The sequence below is a fragment of the Phlebotomus papatasi genome, chromosome 3 (assembly GCF_024763615.1).
Source record: "Phlebotomus papatasi isolate M1 chromosome 3, Ppap_2.1, whole genome shotgun sequence".
Classification (NCBI taxonomy): Eukaryota; Metazoa; Arthropoda; class Insecta; order Diptera; family Psychodidae; genus Phlebotomus; species Phlebotomus papatasi.
In genome coordinates, this window is record NC_077224.1 from 55,755,563 (window position 1) to 55,761,562 (window position 6,000).

Genomic DNA, 6,000 nt, shown 5'->3' on the forward strand with positions numbered 1-6,000 from the left:
ATTTTTCATATGAAATAAGATTTATAATAATTTATAAAATACATATATAAGATCTACGGATGACAGGCAACTAATTTGCAAAAGGAAAAATTTTAAAAAGTATTTTTTTCTATCTTTTTTTCCACCTGGTTTCCCAAACATACAAGCCGTAACAAACTTTTGACACCCACTGTACCTATATTAGCTCCAACTTTGGTAATATTATGTATCATTAAATTTTACAACAATATTGCAAAAACTTTAATAAGCACTCTATCAATATTATTATAAATTAGGTAGGATGGATACCCCGAATGATGCCACCTTGAATAAAAGATTCGAAAATATCGTAATATAGAAAAACATACCCTTTTATTTAAGGTAACATTAAATGGGGAAGTGGCATCATTCGGGGAGGGGGGGGGGTTCCATCCATCCTAATATCTCTCTAAATTAAATGTACTAGAGCATTTCACCACATTTTTGCCTATAACCTTTTTTTATAAAATTTGTAACTATCTATCAATTACAAAATATATTTACAATTTTTCCATAAGCTTTTGCAATTTGTGTATACTACAATCTCTCCATTAATTAAAGGCCAATTTTGAGCTGGACATGAAAGATGAAGTATAGAAGATGGTGCCGCACAAATGGCCATTAAGGCCTGTAAATAATTGCTAATGAACTGCAATTACATCAACCATCTATAATTACGGTTGAAGCAAGAGGGTAAGTTGGGAAATTAATTAAATTCATGTTATTGAAAATATTGAGATAAAGTTTGCGGCTGTAATTTACGACAATATGCCCAGCCATTTTGAGAAACTTTGACTATTTGCAAATTTTACAGTAAATTTAATGAAAAATAACTCTGTATTCTCCTCTTAGCTGCTACCGCAGTAAAGGTGTAACATTTCCCTCTGATTTATTGCAGCACGGCACGATTTACACCTCAAAGAGTAATATTTCTGTTGATTCATTGTCTCTGTTTTTTTTTTTCAGAATAAAATTGCAATGTGGATTTTTAATGGTATCATATAGTTGAATTTTTTTATAGGTCACGGGTGTAATTTTTCCCATTCGTTTTACAAATTTTGATTAATTCACAATTAAAGTGGGGTAAGTGCTTTTGGTTACAATATAAGTATTAGAACCTAAGTAAATTTTGCAAGTACTGTGATATTTAAGAGAAATTTTGTGTAGAGTTGTTCTAAGCTGGGTTTTACAGCAGGGGACCTTCTAGGAGCTTTTAAATGTATGATTAAAGTAAAAAACTTTTTGGGTCAACGTGAATATTTCAATACTTCCTGGAATTAGATTTAAAGTATATTTTAATTAATTAATTAATAATAATAATGCTGGCACAACATTCCATGGAGGATCTAGGCCTTCCTACCAGGGGATTTCTAGACACGCATTATTATTCTTTATTGTACGGGATGAAGTTGTCAGTCCCATGCCGCCCATGCCCGTGAAATCAAGTGCAGTGAAGCTCACTGGATGCAATCCGAACACCTTTAACGCCAGAAAAATTCCTGGTGACCTAAAGGGGATTCGAACCCGGGACACTTGCATCATAGAGCGAGTGCTCTACAACTTGACCCATTGAGTGCCCTAATTTTAATTAATTACGAGATATAATAATTCGTTATGATACTGCACACGAAATAATACTTGTTTCGTAATTATAGCACGATCTTAAAACTCGAATTAGCAACTTCATTTAAACTTAGCCAAATAGTAATATTTCACCCTATACAAGGATTAATTTGAAATTCCGAAATTAAAGCTTGAAGAATACACTACACTTCGACTTATAAAATGTAAAATTCTTGTAACTTTAAAAATAAAATAAAATAGAATAAAACCTTAATATTTAATTGCATTTTAAAAGATCTTTTAACAAATTATTTTGTAAGAAAATATTTTCTTTGTGTTCTTTTAAGTATTTACTTTTGCTATGAACACTTCTGCTCTCATTACTCATACATAAAATCCATCTTGACTGAAAAGCAGTTAAGTAAATATTTTTTATTATTTACTGAAAATTTAACCACTTATTCCTATCGTAGCTCATAATAATAGAATTAAGGTAATCTGCATACTTAGCAGAATGCTAGAATGTTAGTAAAATATTAAATACAGCCACTACAGTCACAAACTTTTGCTATCTAAAACTTTTGTGATAAATATTATAATAATATTATATTAGCATTGTGAATGAGACTGCAAGAAATTATTTCAATTTAATGCATAGTGGATTATTTTTATTAACTGAATCTAAATTTAAAATTTTAAATTTTTCTTCTCATCACTGAGAGAAATCCGAAAAAGTTAAATTAACATTCCAGAAATGTTAATTTTACCCTGCAGTATTGATCCGAAATCGGTGTAAATAATACCCTTTTTAGGTGTATTAGGGGTTAAAGTTATCCTTTTTTCATGTTAATTTTACCCTTTTTACCCTTGAAAAGGTGTAAAATTAACATTAAAAAATGTTGATATATTTTTACACCTAAAAAGTGTTAATGTTATGAGGAAAAAATGTTAATCGCACCCTCTTTTTTTTCTCAGTGATCGTTTAAAGTGGGTAACAAAGAAATACTACGAAGAAGCACGTTTATGTCTACTTCTTCTCTTTGACCATCTGAAACAGTGCAAAGATTGTAAAAAGAAAAATCCTATAGACTTGTAAAACCGGAATCAGGAGCCTACGTGGAGGCTGCCCAACAAGATTACCCTTTCTAACGGCGTTATCACACTTGCACATTAAAATTTTAATGTGATTCACATTAATTGTCGCTTGTGAGCGTCCAAATATATTATTTGTGTCTTTGAGTCACTTAATATTTGGGGTTTTTCTATTTATTGATAAAGAAGTGGACTTGGCCTGCAAAAATAAGTTTAAATTTACCTAAATCATAAATATTTTTCACATTAAAAAATTAAAGAGAAAATCGCATTAATTTTTCGCATTAATGCTATAAATCAATTTATATCAAATTTTGCGGGCCAAGTCTACCTTTTTATCAACAAATAGATCAAATTTTGAATATAAAATGATTCAAACACACAAATTACACATTTGGACTCTCACCAGCGACAATTAATGTGAATCATATTAAAATGTTTATGTGCAAGTGTGATAACACAGTAAGGGTATGTTGACATTCGTATCTCAGGATCAACTGACTGCTCAGATCATTATATGTACTATCCAAAGCTATGATAGCTCTCTGGTTTAAATATACACACTGCACTGCACACCCTTCACATCCCACTCAGAGATCCAACCCTAGGGACAAGGCACTTCGTGTACCCAATCAGTCTTCGGGAATTCATAATAACAGCAGGGACTTTAGCTACAGGACCGAATCGTCTTACAAGTTCAAATTTAGTTTGTGTTCAAAATTACCCCATTGGATTATAGGATTATATTCAATTTTAAAACTTCATATTAATTTTTTTTTTTGAACCACGCCCAATCCGCAAAAAATTACTCTGACTCAAATATGACTGGTTAATAAATGGTCAAAAAAAATTACTCCTAATTGGAATCTTAAAAATTAGTCGTATTCGCGTCGAATTTTGGTCACAGCATTACTCAAGATTGAATTAGTAATATTATCGTTATTTTACGGTTCTAAAATTTACTCTACCATGCAGTAACAAAAGCGACTCCAAATGACGGTCTTTTTCCGTACAAAATATGACGCGCCAAAAACAATGCATTTGGCGTCCTTCTCTAGCGCATAGGTACGAAATTGACATACACATTTTGAATGAAAACGTTTAGTGCACTTCACAACTTTGTATTGCATTACCACTGTAGACGATATTTTCTCAACAATTCTTCACATTTTCCATCGTTTTCTACTACGTTCTATGTAAATTTCTCTAATTTTTCCCTAGTTCACTACACACATTTGCGAAGATTTTTGCCGTTCCTATTGCTGAATGAGCCATCCGACATGTCGAAAATTTTCCCATTGGATGGCAACAACACAAAAAAATCTTTTAAAATTTTCACTAAATAGGTCTTTCCGACACAAAATTTTAATCACAGGACACTCCAGAGTCTGGAGCAAACTCCTAAATCACAAAATTTCATTTTGCAAAAAAAAATGTTTGTGTGTTTATTATGCAAAAAATTGCCTAATTTTCACTTAACTTCTGTCGGCACTGTACTTTTTCGAATCACAACACACATCTCTACTGAAGGAGCTTTTCCTCCCAATGTACACTATTATATTGTTGAGAAAACACGCGAAAATATCAATTACTTTGCGAACTCACAGCTCTGAATGGTTCTATTTGCCATTTGACAAGTGAAATTTCCCCTCAGATATATCCAGTGAGGAGAAGAATTTCAATTAGTACACTGGAAGTCGACGTCATATTTTAGTCGTAGGCGGGTAATTTCAGAGTTATAATGACGCCAAATGACTTCCGTAATTACCGTCATATTATTCCCCACTTTCTGTCATTCGACTCTCTGACGACCGTCATAGGACCCGTTTTTGGAATCCAGAATACATACATCCAACGGTAATCTTACTCCAAATTGCTATTTGGGCGGTGAGTCCATAGCAATATTGTAAGAGTTTTCAAATAGCGATACAGGTTGCGTGTTAAATTATGTGAGCGGATATGAACACGTTACATAATTCTTAAATCTTTTTATTCTTCTTTCCCTGAACTTCATTGCGCTTCGTCCAAAAACTCTTTAATAACATTTTCTTTGTCTTGATGTAAAATGGTTTTCTTACCCGGTAAATCAGTACCTTTCTCAGGAATTTTTAAGTGCAATTGATCAAGAAAGTTATACAATTAGCGGCACAATGTAATTCTGTGCGAATTGTTTTTTTTTTATCAAAATTAATCAATAATTAACAACTCAAAAAGGGGTTATGCGATTTATATAAAAAGGGGTCCTAAAATCCAAGAGTGACATGATAACTTATTTTCGATGGTATCGATATCGACTGTCGATTCTGAAGGAAATTGAACGATAACTGTACTTTTTGTAACAAATTTATATAAGGGAAGATCACTCCGGATCGGAATGTTAAGAGACATGCTCGATATTTAGTTGAAAATATAAGCTAAAAATACTATTTTGTAGTTTTGTGTATACTAATCGGTATATAGGGGAAACTGGGGCACCACCAAACACGGGGTAGCACCAAACACTGCGATTTTTTAATCAGATATTTGACTTCAGAGTTCTTCAGACTTATAGAAATTTATAGGCATTATAGGGATGCTTGTCCACTGAAGAAAGGGTATAGATAATACAAGAAGTTTAGGAATAAAAATTAGAGTCCGGTGCTACACCGTGTTTGGTGGTGCCCCAGTTTCCCCTAAGTGACCCATTTAAGTATATATTTGCGCATTTGAATTTTAAATTTTTACAATCAATTAATAAAAAAATAGGTGTAAATGGAACTATGCACTCTGTACCTCGGATCGTCACGAATTTAATCAGATGTCTTACGGAATGGTTTTATAAATTAAGTCTGAGCGAGTGCACTGCATTATTGTGAGAATTAAATGGTAAAAAGTATCTAAAACTTTTTAAAAATACTTTTGAAATGGTGCAATAATGGTAATAACCTGACGATCCGAGAAACACTGCCGATCGCTGGTGTTCTTCCCTTATTTATCAAATGTCATATTCTTTTAAAAATGTCAGAATAAATGGTCCAATAATGCTTAAAAAGTCGACATTTGCAAAATCTACCAATTTATCAATATTCGATAGTATAGAAAAGTTATCATTCCCCCCTCAACGGATTATAATTTTAAATTACTACGGTTTATTTTTAAATTTTGCTCCATGCACTTTCCAGTAAATCTGTATTCGTTTTAAAGCGTTAAATTTCAATTATTACAATCAAGCTATGCATTCTCTAGAAGTGGGCGACGAAATTGAGAAATCTGCCAAAAAATCGCAACAAATACATTATGCACGTATAAAACAAATCTACAACTCAACGATCTGCTTGATTTTTTTCT